Genomic DNA, 16115 nt, shown 5'->3' with positions numbered 1-16115 from the left:
AAAATCCGACGTTATTTGCCCTTTCAAATCAATGATTTTGGTTGAAGAACCCTAGAGCTAAACTTTCTCAATTCCTCAAAATATCCCCATGTTTTCATCATAAAAATTCACCCCTAATTATGTAATAAACTTAAATAAAAGACTAGAGTAATTACCTTGATGATTTGGAGTGAAAGTTCTTATTTTTCTCCTCTCTTTTCTTCTCTTTTTCTCCCTCTCTTTTCTTTCTTTTACTGGTTTTTCCCCTTCTCTGTTTTCTGGTTTTTTACTTCAATTTCTTTTTTTTCCTGTTTCACGTCTTATGCTGAATCCTTTATATTTGTTTTTTTTTCCTTTTCCTTTTTGGGCTTGGCCCACTAAATTACTTCTTTTCTATTTTTTTTTCTTTTTTTTATTTCCTTCTTTTATTTAAATTACCAACTAAGCCTAAAAAAAATATATGGGTTATTACACAAACGCACAAGCAAGTATACGTGGTCGTACAAGTAATATAGGATTTAAAGTCCAGATATCGTACCCACAGAGACTTATGATTAACTATTTACTAAATTAAACTAATGCTAATTATCTAAACAAGAAATAAAATCCAAATTTATATTTGTAAACTAAATAAAATTAAAAGAAAGCAAATAATGAACTTCAACCAAGAAAGAACGAATTTTTATCAGAGAAGAGATAGATCTAGGGCTATGACCACTAACAATCCAGTTGAGTCTTCAAATCTTTCTACCTACGAGTTACTAGTTGATGGGTTAAATATAACTGTATGAGTATCTTTCGAGTTGCTCACAAGCCTGTAGATGCTACTATAACGCCTATATTCTTATGGTCGCTAGAGGTAATAATGATGCATTTAATTCTCGATATTCAACTAAGCAAGGCTAAAGGGTATATTCCTATCCTCATTAGCGAAACAATTATATCGAACAAGCTCTATTTATTCTTATTACGCATGCAAATTCCCTATCTCTAGTTCAATTCACACGCATGCCTAGTGCTTAATTATTTCGTCAAATAATCAAACAATTAAGACTAAGCCTGTCAAGTGGGCCGGGTTGGGCTGGGCCTGGCCATTTAAATATGGGCCACACGGGGGCTGGTCCAGGCCGTAGTTAAGGGGCCGGGCTTGGGGAGGGAAAAGGGTGTCCGGCTCAGCCCTACCCGGATAGGGGCTACACCTCGGGCTAACTGGGCCGGGCCAGGTTTTAGTTAGTGGGCCGGGCTATTTTTTTTTTAAAGTTCTAATACAAACATAGACATTTACATTTGCTAATAATAATAAAATTAACATTTACATCTAATGATAAAATTGCTAAACTAAAAAAAGTTTAGTCGTTGTCAAATTCAAAAAGCTAGCCGTTGTAAATTTAAAAAACTAGTCGTTGCCAATTTTATTTGAACCCCTAAATTTATGAATAACTACACTTTGGTCATATTTTCAAACTATAAATACCCCTCCATTCTTCTTAATTCTCACACAATTCTTCCACAATTCTCTCTTTATCTAGATTTGCTATTCAATTAGTGTACATTACTTCGCCTCCACCTTCTCCACGAGTTCGAAGATCAACTTCAAGTGCGGTGTGGTGCATTTTGAGCGACTAAATGAGGAACATGTTAAATGTCAACATTGTGGTGACATATATCTCCACAAATCCGGAGCGCCGGGTATTAGCCTATTAGGGGGAGTTGGGGGAGGGGGTGGAAAGGGGTACCGGTGTGTTGCGTAGGCACTTGTGAAAAGGCACAAAATTGAGCTTTGAAGTTTATCTCTTTTTTAAATTTGTCCATCAATGTTAGTCGTTTAATTTGTATGTTTGAACTTTTGATTTGCAATACTTCGCCGTTCAAGTTTGTATGTTTTGAATTTGCAATGTTATCAATTTAAGTTTTAAGTTTTATTTTCAATTATTTATGTAGATGTTGATATGTCAATTTGACTGGACACGAAGTTTAAGAAAGAAGAGAAGGCTTTCAAACTTGTGATGTTAAATGAGTCACATATATTTTGTGTGGCTATAAATCATTGCATAAAGGTAAATTGTTTCCAAATATAGAAAGGGGCCATTCTTTTTAGCATAGACTAATAAAGAAATAGGTTCGTATTATATTTGATATAATTTACGTATCCACAATATATATGACATGCTAATGGAATTTTACTTTTATATAAAACTATCACAATCTAATATATACTATATACTGAAAATGTATCAAAGGTATATTTGTTGAGAAAACAAGATTGTCTAGCTTTAAAATACAATTTTAAAGAAAACGAAAATGCTCCGTAAAAAGAGACTCCTAATTTATTGGGATACAATGCTTTTAAAATATTTATTATTAGTAATAAATGTAGTACTTATCTCTCTCTTTTTTTTTTTTTAATTTGAAGTGGGCCGGGCCGGGCTGGTGCCTCGGTGGGCCATCACCCGAGCTACTGGTGGGCCGGGCTAGGGGCCTGTCCACCTTGTCCGGCCCAGCCCCTAATAAATCCCACCTAGCCCGGCCCCTTACAACTCTTAGTGGGTCTGAGCCGGGCCGGTGGTGGGCCGGGTTTCCCTGCCCGGCCCACTTGACAGGCTTAATTAAGACCAAGAATAAATAAATAATCCAAAGATGAAAAATCAATAGATATAAACGATAATCAAACGTCAACTTTCATGCTAGCGACAAAACCATAGAACTAAAGAGTTTAGCTCCACATAGACATGGAGGAAAAACAACAAATCTTCAATAAAAACGTAAAAATAAGTATTACAAAGAAGAAAAGATAAAACCCTGTAACTCCGGCCTCCACGGCAGCTCTAAGCTCTTTCTAGGTCAAAAGTTCTGAACTAAGGGATTCAAGCTATCCAAAATTATGTTCACACCGCTTTATTCCTAAATAATAAAAATATAATATTAGCACAAATCATTATAATTAATACTCATAAGATAATTAAAAGTACTAGAATGTGAGACAACAATGGATAAATATATGTATTTTTAGTCGAACATCATGCCACCGGTGAACTTCTATGGATTCATCAATTGTTGAAAGAAGTTGGTCTCTCTTCTGGTTCTATGCCTTCCTTGTGGTGTGACAATTTAAGTGCGACCTATTTTACTGCTAACCCGATGTTCCACTCTCGCACCAAACATATGGAGAACGATTTTCACTTTATTCGGGATCTTGTGCACAAAAAGGAACTTTGGGTTCAGTATATTTCTTCACATGACCGGCTCGCGGATATTCTTACCAAACCTCTCTTGAAGGATCGTTTTTGTGATTTACGTGGCAAGTTAAATCTTATACCTGGTTCGACTTGAGGGGGAGTGATAAGTATGGTATTTAAGTATTAGTTAATGTATCTATTAAGGGTTATTTATGTAATTGTATATGCATCAACTGTTGTATAAATACCTCATATATGATCAATGAAAGTAACGTTGGTTTTACCTTTACATGATTAATTGTTTAATCTTTAAATACAAATGTTTATTTGCAACAATAACAACATATCCGGTGTAATCCACAAGTGGAATCTGGAGAGGGTAGAGTGTACGCACACCTTACTCCTACCTTAAAAGGTAGAGAGATAATTGTTTCTGATAGACTTTCGGCTCAGAGAAAGCAAACCAAAGAAGTAACAAAAGTAAAGAAACAACAGAGGTATATTTGCAATTAAATTTTATAAAAGTGTTTAGTGTAATTTAACCTTAATTACAATCTAAATTCTGAATGCTATTATGATCTATGACACCCAGGGGCAGATCCATGTAGAAGCGTGGGGATGCCACACCACCCGGATATCTCGGGTGAAATTTTGTATATATAAGAACTCGTATATATAGGTCCTGCCACCCTGACTTACGAGTGAGTGCTCGGTGCCAGTGGTAAGAGGTAGGATATTCCTGTGTTTAAGGTCGCTAGTTCGAATCCCTTTGATACAATTTTTAAAAATTATTTTAGCTAGCCCCATATTGAACTTTAGCCTACTGCAGCTATGATACACTCCAGCTTAGTGCCTCCTGGCCAGCTTGTTAATAATTTGACTTTATCTATGGTGGTCAGAGGTTCTAACCCAATTACATTGGTAAATATTTTCAGCGACCCGTTAATAAAAATTTGTGGTTAAATTAGATTTGACTCCTGGACGTCCCTAACTTTAGACTGACCCAAACCAACGAACCAAAGCTCATTCATGAATAAACGGAAGATGTGACATGTTATTATAAACCTCTGTAAATACTAACATCGTTTAAGCAAAATGCTACTCCTTCTGTCCCAATTTGTTTGACATTTTTCGCTTTTCGTGAATCAAACTTCTTAATTTTGATCGTGTGTTAATTTTTAAATTTTTTGAAATAAAATTTACATAATTGGAAACTAGGTAATAAGTACTACTCCCTCAGTTTCAATTTATGTGAACCTTTTTGGAGTACGAGGGTCAAACTTTATAACTTTGACCTTCAATTTTGACATAGATTTTTCAAGTTTGTAAAAATAAAATTGATATATTTAGATACTACATAAAAAGTAATACAAGTCATAATAATTTATAATTCAAATAATTTAGACAAAATGTAAGAAAAACGTGATCAAAGAACAACCTCGAGACTCCCCAAATAGTAATAGGTTCACATAAATTGAAACAGAGGGAGTATAAGTCACCATAATTAACAATTTAAAAGACATATGAGATAATTACGGTCAAAGAACAACACGTTTAACTCTCAAAAAGCGAAAAGTGTAAAACAACTTGGGACGGAGGGAGTACATACGTTAAAGCGGTATGGCACCCGAAACTTTCAAATCCTGGATCTGCCGGCTCAGCACTAGCACTGTTAATGGCTTTAAATCCTAATCCCTACGGCATGGTTACAGCCACTAATCCCTACGGATTAATCAATAAACTACATATTTAATTATTTCTCAAATACGCGACCAAAAGACGTGAAAATTAGCGTTCAATGTCAAGAAATGAAGAAATGGGAACATCTAACCTAGAACAAAATCCACATGCAAAAGACGTGAAAGTTGGTGCTTTCATGCTCCTGCAAATATTTTTTTCATATCATTAATTTTTAAAAGATGCCTAATATTATCTACTCACTAAGAAAGTTATCAACTTTTTCGTCCATTTTTAAAAAAATCAATTTTGGCATCTAACGAAAGCAAACATCAAACAAGCAAATTCATATTTTCATGTCGTTTCTAGTTACATTTGAGTCAACAGTCATCTAAGTACGACCGAGTGAGGTTCCTCCGTTCCTGTATGATTAGTCATCTGAGCACATTCTTTTTTTTTTTTTTTTTTTTTAACCTGACGGTAACAGGTAAATATTTATTCATATCTAATCAAATAATTCAATTTTAACATATAAAAAACATATTACTTGACCAAGTATGTATATTGCATTCATTGATTTAATGAGTGCAAATAAAATTTTAACTCATAAATGGTGTGGATTCACCTGCCTACTGCATTTTATTTGAACACATGCACACGCCCATACATTATTTTGAACCCTTCAGAATACATATTTATACTAACTTTTCATCTTGTGCACATGCGTCTCATGCTATCTTTGGCAGGTATAAAGTATAAACTGAGCCCCATGCCATTATTATGTCATTTCTATACATCTATCGTTGAATCATTAGCTTTGATATCAGTTATTGATCAGTTAAGTTAGCCCAAATATACTTAATACTCTTAACATGGTACTCATGATATTATTTGATTTGAGTCAAGCCTACCGGTTTCTTCCAAAAGTCATCACATCATTAATTAAGAATATACCTACACTTTTATACATGACTTTCCAATCGTTTCAACTACCAACGTGTAACCTTGTTGCACATCAAAGTATCAAACACGTCCACATAACAATGATGCACCTTTATCTGTTGCTGCCATGCATCAACTAGTATGTTGAGATGGATGAGATCCTCCGCCCTTAATTAAAGATCTCGAATTCGAGCTCTGAAATGGAGAAATTCTTGATAGAAAGCATTTTCCCTCTTATAAGGTTTATGCGACGCGGATTTAAACTAGTCGGTCACTGAATTTCGGATAGGAGATGACTAATAACAAAAAATGGAATCTTTATCATTTGCTTGTTTCTGCTGATGCAAGTATTAATGTATGCTCACTAAAAGATGCCAACATCTCATGTGAAACTCACTACCTCAACTCTAAAAGAAGGACGTGGCCCCACGCCTATTTCTATTCATTAAAGGTAGATAGTTTTATGTTGCCCAAAGCCTATGATCTAGTATAAATTCACTAAAATTGAAGTATATAGGCTAATCGAATGATGCTTTGAAACTTTAAAAAATAATGGCGCCGCCAACGCATGATACAATGTTTTCTTTTAAACATATATTAGTATATCAACGAATTAGCATTTTCTCCAGGACCATGTGTACAAACTACAAGCAATGGTGGTGCCCCATTGTGCTTAAATTGAGAAGCAGAAAAATATAAAAACCTTAACCTTCCCCAAGGGGAAAATTTTCAATTCTGTTTTAGAATAAATTAACATTTAATTGTAATTTTGAGGATAATGCCACAGTCCAAATTTGAAGGACAAATAATAATGTATAAACAATGGAGAGAACTTTACGACCAACAGACAGCAAAATTGTCCATTTGCAACTGCTTGTCAGGTGAACGTTGGCCTAGCCAACTGCCAATACCAGCCGTCCAACCACTAGATAGGAGCTTTTATCATAGGATATCTTAGGTAGATAGACCTGATTAATTACGTTCATACATTGACAATGTAAATAATTTCTACATGATCCGAATATGTTATAAACTATGTAAAGCAGGGTTTTAACCATTTCCAGATTTATCATATCAGATTTTCTATGAAAAGTATCTGTATATTGTGGGTAGTACCTAAAGACCCTTTTTAATTTGGTGCGTTTTAATCAGATCCCCCTATACCATCAGTAGTTTTAGTTATCCCCCTGAACTGGACTTCTGATAGTTTAGGAGGGATGTGGATAAAATGCATCAAGTTTAGGTGAGTCTTGGCCTATACTGTATTTTATCTAATAATTTAAGTTTCTTATATGCTATGATCTCATATTTTAACGTGGTATCAAATTAGCTAATAAAAGAATAGAAGAAATATACTTAATTTTCTTAGATGAGATAATCACAAATTTTAACATAGCGAACTTAACCTGGTGGTGTTGTAAGAAATTTAAACATTGTCAGTGCATGCACATAACTTAGACTAATAAAAGAACTAAACAGTATGTTGATTCTATTAGAGGAAGGATGAAATAAGATTATGAGGGAGGTATAACTAATGGTAGATCATTCACACATGGGACTGGATATATATCGATGATATATTACTACTTGATGAGATTAATTGACGTAATTAATATGACTAGTAAGAACTAAAAAAAAAAATAAAAAAAAATTTATATATCCGATTCAAACTTATTTGGGATATATAGAGCAAGGCTAGTCAATAAAAGGATCCAATTGATTATAGAAACATGAGTTTAATTAGTCCGTGATTCTAGCTGCATACTTAGCTTTTGTGGGAGTAGGAGCTAGCTAGAGTACTAGCGTTTCTTGTAGGCCAACAACTTGATATAGCTTTAAAAGTCATTATAACAGTCAAGTTGGTCCTTATAATATATAGTACACAGCTTAAAACTGAGCAAAAGGCTGACTAGAATTTAGAATTCACAGTATCAGACCTAACATACCCTTTACGGGTAACATTTGGGTAGTTTTATTCAGTATTATTCTTTGTGATATGTAGTATCGCAGCACAAGAAGAGACCGAGTCATTAATATACCCATACTGAAGAGAAAAGTATTAGCCTTGATATAAGCTTGCAAATCTCTCTCTCTCTCTCTCTCTCTCTCTCTATATATATATATATATATATATATATGCCAAAGCAAGGAAGAAAAAAAAAAGGTCGTCTAAGTCTGTTAAGAAAATGGACCTTTAGTTTAATCAAAATGTTAAGTTCATGAGATGAGGAATGTTTAATAGTCCACCAATGTGGCACTCGAATAGGAGCCTAAAATTGTCAATGAATAATAAGGATTAACCTGACTCGTATACTATTTTAAGAAAATAATATTAAGACTAATTATACTCCGAAACCTAGTTAATTAATGAGCTAAAAATTTTCCAAAACATATAAGAAGATAACGGCTCATCCCTCAATCAATGTGGGACTCCGACAAGCTATATATATTTTGAAGCATCAAACATGAGTATTATACGTTTGTTTTGTTTGAATGAACTTTGACACGAAAAGATTAATCGATTCAGATTGTGAAATCCATTCGATCGACTAACCCCGAATGACTTAACATGCATGGTACGGTAGTCGAGAAAATAGGTTGAACAAGCTAACATATATTTACTCCTATCAGATTAGCTAGGCTAAGTGAATATTACTTGCACCAGATAGAGCATTTAGCTATTACTATACCTTTTTCACATACACAAAATAGAAAAAAAGAAAGGCCTAGGTCCGTGATGGATTCGGGATTTCATATGAGATTCAAAAAATTACTAAAATGTCACACCTAGAATTTAAACTCCTTTGTCACTAAATTAGTATCTTCCCTTATATCAAAGAGATTCAATAATTTATATTTCAAAAATAAATTTATTTTTACTTTATTTGCATGTACAATATAATTTTCAGTCAATGAATTCGATATTTCATTTGAACCACCTTGCCACAAGCTAGCTCCACCACTGGTCTATATAATCACATAATGTCATAGGTTCCTCCTTCTGAATTGACAAAGCCTCCATGTATCCTAGGTTATGTTTTTTCATTTGGTGGAGCAGGAGTGGGAGGTTGAGGATGAGATTATTCTCCAATGAATATTAGAAACATCCTTATACCTAAAAGACACCTTTTTTTAGACCCATTAAAAAATGAGAAAAGATTAAAATCTTTATGATGATGGAGAATCCATTCTGGAGCTTTGTCGGTTTAGTCACTTAACTATAAAATTTGATCATGTTCTCTCCATTATCATCACCATCATATAGCCCTTTTTTTTCACCATTGCTTCCTTATAAATAGTCATCTGGATAATAAACTCCATGCAACAACAATAACACTTGTATCCTCTTGCAACTCAACCTAGCCAAAGCCCCTCATTATCCTTTGCTTAACTAATTAATATTCGATTATCATGGCTAATTCATCAATTTCTTCAAAATCATTAATGCTAGTACTTCTCTTCATCTTCTTCTTTTTTTGCCACTTCATGACTACGGAGGCTCGCATTAACTATAAAATTTGATCATGTTCTCTCCATTATGCGAGCCTCCGTAGTCAAGAAGTGGCAAAAAAAGAAGAAGATGAAGAGAAGTACTAGCATTAATGATTTTGAAGAAATTGATGAATTAGCCATGATAATGGAAGATTAATTAATTAAGCAAAGGATAATGAGGGGCTCTGGCTAGGTTGAGTTGCAAGAGGATACAAGTGTTATTGTTGTTGCATGGAGTTTATTATCCAGATGACTATTTATAAGGAAGCAATGGTGAAGAAAAAGGGCTATATGATGGTGATGATAATGGAGAGAACATGATCAAATTTTATAGTTAAGTGACTAAACCGACAAAGCTCCAGCATGGATTCTCCATCATCATAAAGATTTTAATCTTTTCTCATTTTTTAATGTGTCTGAAAAAGGGTGTCTTTTAGGTATAAGGATGTTTCTAATATTCATTGGAGAGTAATTTCATCCTCAACCTCCCACTCCTGCTCCACCAAATGAAAAAACATAACCTAGGATACATGGAAACTTTGTCAATTCAGAAGGAGGAACCTATGACATTATGTGATTATATAGACCAGTGGTGGAGCTAGCTTGTGGCAAGGTGGTTCAATTGAAATATCGAATTCGTTGATTGAAAAATTATATTGTACGTGCAAATGAAGTAAAAATAAATTTATTTTTGAAATATAAATTGTTAGAGGAAGATACTAATTTAGTGGCAAAGGAGGTTCAAAATTGCTTTTGGTTACTAGTTTAAATTCTAGGTGTGACATTTTAGTAATTTTTTGAATCTCATGTATGAAATTCTGAAACCATCACGGACCTAGGCCTTTCTTTTTTTCTTCTTTTTCTATTTTGTGTATTTGTGTATGTGAAAAAGGTATAGTAATACCTAAATGCTCTATCTAGTGCAAGTAATATTCACTTAGCCTAGCTAATCTCATAGGAGTAAATATATGTTAGCTCGTTCAACCTATTTTCTTGACTACCATGCATGTTAAGTCATTCGGGGTTAGTCGATGAGGAAAATATATATATATATATATATACATATATAAATTAAGTTGTTATTTAATTGTAATATTAATATTTTTATGTTTTATATGCAGGAAATACCATAATTTAATAAATAAACTCAAGAGATCAAAATGAAGAAGAAAGGAAGAGAAAAGGAAGCCTGCAAAGAGGAAACCAATTGTGCAAATTTTCTTTAGTGTGGGACCCATCAAATTGAAACAAAAACAAAATGGAAACAGAAAAGCTGGAAAGGAAAAAGAAAAAAAAAAAAAAGAGGCTACTATACGTAATAGCCTATTGCCATATACATGCAACTTTAAAGCAAGTGGGCTATTATTTAAAGGAGAATTTGTAGGTCATGAAACCAATTTTAAAACATGAAGTTGCAATTTGCCAACTTGGAGACAATCTGCAGTGAACACCAATTTAAGTTAACGCAATTGCAAATTGCAAGCTACAAGTTGCCAAATCTAGAGATATATGACCTTGAAAGACTCTATAAATAGAGCTTGTTTTAGCTGCTGGGAGACACGAATTGGGAAAGGAATTCAGACACCAATTCGGAGGAGAAGAGGCAAATATAATTCTTTCCATTCTTAGAAGCCTTCTTCTCCTACTATTTCTTTAATTATTCAGTGTTGAAAAATATTCCAGTTCCTGCTTTTAATTAAATAACGGAATTATTCTTCTTGAATATTTCTTCTATTTTCTTATTTAATGGACAAAGATATTTTCGTTAGCAGTACTAGCTCCAGTATGGAGTAACTTTTCTTGTGTTGGGAGAATGACGGATCTTGATATTTCTATATAATAGTAGATATTATTCCTCAATTTCGCATGCTTGAGTTGAAGCTTTCTATTTAACTTTTATCTGCTTTGCTGTTAGATGTTATTTTATTTGTTAGCGTCTATCTAATTTATACTATAAATTAACATTTTACTAATTCTGTAATCGAGAGAGGCGGAAGAAGTAACATAGTTAATTGTGGTATTGATAGATGTTAACATTTATTTAGTAACATCTATCTATTTTATGTTATAATTAATTTTACACTTATTTGTAATCGAGAGAGGTGGATAGTGTAGTAATTAGTCATAGCAAGGTAACCGAAAGGGACTTACTAAAAAGAGCATGTTTCAGTTCAAGCATATATTTCTGGTTCTTTAATATTACTATTTTGATAATTAATTTGTATAACCGAGAGGAGTGCAATTAATTGTTCAACTTAAGTAATAATATATAAATGTAATCGCGAGAGGCATTTATACATTTTTGAGAAATAGAAATTGAAGAAGAAAGAATTTACTTTATAATGGATATATGTCAAAGTCGAGAACCCAATAACTTTTATTATATTTGTAAAAACCAAAAAGAAATAATTTCTCTAATTCTCTTTTTAATTATTAATTAGTTAATTCACCCCTCAATTGTTTCTGATTTTCTCAAATTGTAATTAAAACAATAAACGTCTGTAGAATAGATAAACTAATCTCTGTGGGTTCGACATCTTTCTATAATATTATTTGACAAGGGTACGAGTAAAAATTTATATACGCCAGACACTCGTCATTAGTCGATCGAATGGATTTCACAATCTGAATCGATTAATCTTTTCGTGTCAAAGTTCATTCAAACAAAACAAACGTATAATACTCATGTTTGATGCTTCAACATATATATAGCTTGTCGGAGTACCACATTGATTGAGGGATGAGCCGTTATCTTCTTATATGTTTTGGAAAAATTTCACTTCATTAATTAACTAGGTTTCGAGTATAATTAGTCTTAATATTATTTTCTTAAAATAGTATACGAGTCGGAGTTAATCCTTATTATTCATTGACCCAAATTTTAGGCCTTATTCCAAATTCCACATCGGTGGATCGTTAAACATTCCTCATCTCATGAACTTAACATTTTGATTAAACTCAAGGTCCATTTTCTTAACAGACTTAGACGACCTTTTTTTTCTTCCTTGCTATGGCATATATTGTAACGACCCTTCCGTTTATTATGGAAATTTAGGACTCCATTGGAAATTCCGAGGCCGCGGGTGGATTCGTAGGACGTCTTTTTGTATGTATGCATGTTTCGTATTGTGTTTTGAGGCCTTTGATGAAATGTGGGGTGATAGGGGGGAAAAACTGGACAGAAACCGACCTCACTGCCCAAAATGGACCGCTGTAGTGGTGGGATTACCGTTGCGGCGGTACCGCTATAGCGGTGCCTCGACTGCTGCCAGCGGCCAACCATTTCTTTGGTGGCCGCTGTGGCGGAAGGTGGACTGCTATGGCGGTACCGCTATAGCGAGGAACCGACCGCCCTAGCGGTCGCGGGGAAAGTTGGGGCCGCCTCGCAAGGTGTAGCGACCACCGGCCGGTCGACGAGAGTGTTAATCCGGGTTTTAAATGCCTTAGTTTTATTTTCTTATTCATAACACCCTAACACACTTCCCAACAAACACTCGAGAGAGAATTTTCAAGTTAGGGCAAGACAATCTTGTGAGGTAAGTTCCATTGCTGTCATTCTATCATTCCTTTCCCCTTCATTATTGTAATCATCCCCATGGGTCTCTAATGGTGATATTGAATTAGAAACCCTAGAATATTAATGAAACTTCTAAACTTGATGGGTTATGATTATTATCGCTTAGTTATCATCTAAGTGCGTTGGTTAGTTGTTATTTGTCATAAATTGAACATTTAAAGACATAAACTAAGTGATTGGAGACCTAGGGTTCTATCAAAATGGTGTCTTGCCATGGAAAACCGCTTGTAATGGGAATATTGATAGAATGTTGTTATAAAGTGATTTAGTAATGATTTGTAAGGGTCTAGATAGGTTGTTTATCACCTAGAAAATCATCCACCCTCGGAACGGGGTGTGAAGCGGTATTCTTGCGCTGGAACTTGTGATTCGATATAACTCATCGAGCCTTCTATTTCTAGACTTTGAGCGTTTTAAGGCTTGAGGAAAGGAAAGGTCAGCAGAAAGTGACTTGCATTGTTCCGGCCCGCTTTCGAGGTAGGTTACGCTTATTTGAAGTTAGACTTTGTTAGTTGAATGTATGTTTGTGATTTCATTAGAGAAAGCATGTTCAGTATTCATTACATGATATTGTATGGTTGAGCTCTTATGTCATGCGATTGAATGTCGTGGGGGCTTCATGCCATTATTCCCTGTGATTTAATCACCAGTTGGTTGTATTGCAAGAGAAGTTAATATAGTCTTCTTTATATTGCGACATGAAATGCATGAGGTGAATACGGATATTGAGAAGGTAAGAAACACTCGTTCGTAAAGGTATGACAAGGCATATATGTGGCCTAGATTACGGGTTCGTGGTCCGAGGTTAGTTCCGAAACGAGGTTTATTGTTATATCCCGCGTCCAAGGTTCTCGTTCGGAAATGAAGTTGTACTGGTCCGATGAGTGTTCCTGAATGAGTGGGTACATGGACACCATGGGTCCTCGTGTCATGACTACCGAGCTATGACATCGCCAGTACGTGTGTACAATGAGCGAGTGAAGGTGTAGTGTACTTTTATCTCCGTTGTAGTTAACGTGTTTCGTGATTCTCGGGAAATCTGATCCGTTGTGTTTTTCTCGTGGCCGACTCGCGATGTATCGACATTCATGTATGATTGACTCGGCTTGGTTATTTTAGTGATTTCATGATGAGCATGCATGATACTAATCTTAGTCGGCCTATAACGCTTACCTATGTTATTACGTGTTTGCACCGATATTACCTTGTCGCATTCTTTAAATGCGTATTTTGATATGTAGACCGCTACTCGTCCTAACATCTAGCATGGAGGATATTTGCTCACAAATTTTGGGGTGAGCTTCTTCTCATGCGAGGCCGCCCGAAGATCTCCTACTTATGATGTCTTTTCTCATTCTAGACATTATGGATATTTATTAGATAGATTTCAGTTCTTAGATGTGTTTTTGGCTTAGAGTCCTGTACGATGACTTTCGAATTTTGGGGGAATTTGTAATAGCTAGACTTTAGTATTTTATGGTATGACTTACCCGCTTATTTGATGCGTGAATGAGTATAATCATTTGAATTGTTTAATATAAAATCAGACTTAAATGAATAGAGATCTTGTTTCTGTTCGCCCACTAGGATTTAGTTGGGTGCCAGTTGTGGCGGGTCGGGTCGTGACAAATTGAGCAGTAGGAATAAATACGAATTTGTCAAACCAACGCCGATTATGACCATCCTCTGGATCTACAAACAATTTACTGGATCCCCGATCTCTAAACATAATCATAGAGCCTCGGATAAAACAGATTGAATTCAGATATAGAATATGATCAAGAGTAATATTTACCCCGGCAAGATGAGCAGCATGCTCAAGTAATTGAAATAATCGCCAAACCCCGGGAGTAATTTGTGCCACACAAATTTTCAAACGGCGGTAAAATTCATCTATCAAAAGCGAAAGAGGCAAAGTAAAGCCAATAGTGAAAGGATAGATCTACACCGCAGAATATCCGGAAAGATGAGTAGTCATGACATATCCTTTCCGGGAACCATGATGTCGAGATCACGATTTGTCCAAAGGCCATCTTTCCCGAATAGAACCGCAGACTCCTCGTTGACATACGAGTAGTAATTGAAGAAACTAAGACCACCCTTTCCTCGTCTAGCTTTGAAACATCACAGTTATCGCCTTTCGGAAGGACAATCTTCAAATTTGTAGTATGAGAAGGATTCTTTGGAATCACACTATCACCGTAAGGAGATTCACATTCACTATATCGTTTTCATCATCACCAACATCGAAGTCAGCGAAGATAAAGGCTCCGGAAATAGAAAGAAAAAAGAATAGCGGCCACCCAAAATTTTTTAGGGGGCAATCTGTTCTTAGGTTTTTCAACACCCACATTGGGAGGAAGAGCATCAACAATCACTACTAAAAAAACAGCGTTTAGTGACGGACGACGTATCCGTCGCTACCGCATATATCCGTTGCTAAACATGTGTTGCGACGATTAGCGACGAATGGCGTCTGTATTTATTTTGCGCGTTGCTAACCTATTAGCGACGGAAAATTGAAATCCGTTGGTAAACTTAGGCTGCAGTAGCGACGTATGAGATCCGTTGCACATTATAGCAACGGATTATTTTTGTTGCTATTGTTATAAATTCGTGACTAATTTCATATTTCATTTCGTCGTTTTAGTAAATTAGCGACGAAAACCATTGTCGCTATTCCGTCGCAAAATATTGAATTATTTGTGCCCGCATTTAGCGACAATAGAATATTTGTCCCTCTAGCAACGACCAAAATCCGTCGCAACTGTATTACAAATATTTTTCTTCCGTTTTTTTTTTTTAAATACGCCCGTTGAAACATACTAAATACAAATTAATAAATACCCTTAAAAAATAACCGACATTCACATAAAATAATATTTATAAAAAAGTTCAAAATAGATAGCGAAATCTCAATCGTTAAGTCCAAAACACCGACAACACCAAGCTATCAACTACCAAAAGAACCCACACATCCATCAAGTATTGGTAGGCATAAGTTTGTTCTTTCCAACAAAAAAGCGGATAACATAAAAAACTAATGCATGGGTGAAGGACTACGATCACCATCGAAACTAAAGGATCAACATCGTCAACGTTGCAGAGTAGAGGAGGGCACCATGGGTGCCACAACCGACGGTTTGTCGACAGAGTATTTCGACGATGTAATGCGAAGAAATCACCCGCGTGCCTTTCTCACACAAATAAAGGAAGCAAGCGATCACCGTTGTAGGAATCAATCGCATCACTAACTCCTCCATATTTTCCGT

At 35.1% G+C, this 16115-nt stretch overlaps 1 protein-coding gene across 4 annotated transcripts in view; it reads right to left on the bottom strand.

Moving 5' to 3' along the window:
* Nucleotides 1–16115, bottom strand: part of LOC132036455 (seed biotin-containing protein SBP65) — a 53422-nt gene that overhangs the window by 34474 nt on the left and 2833 nt on the right. The window lies entirely within an intron of this gene.

Source organism: Lycium ferocissimum, chromosome 11, assembly GCF_029784015.1.
Source record: "Lycium ferocissimum isolate CSIRO_LF1 chromosome 11, AGI_CSIRO_Lferr_CH_V1, whole genome shotgun sequence".
In the NCBI taxonomy this organism is placed as follows: Eukaryota; Viridiplantae; Streptophyta; class Magnoliopsida; order Solanales; family Solanaceae; genus Lycium; species Lycium ferocissimum.
Note: the sequence above shows the minus strand (reverse complement) of the source record. Positions and strands in the feature narration are given on the sequence as shown.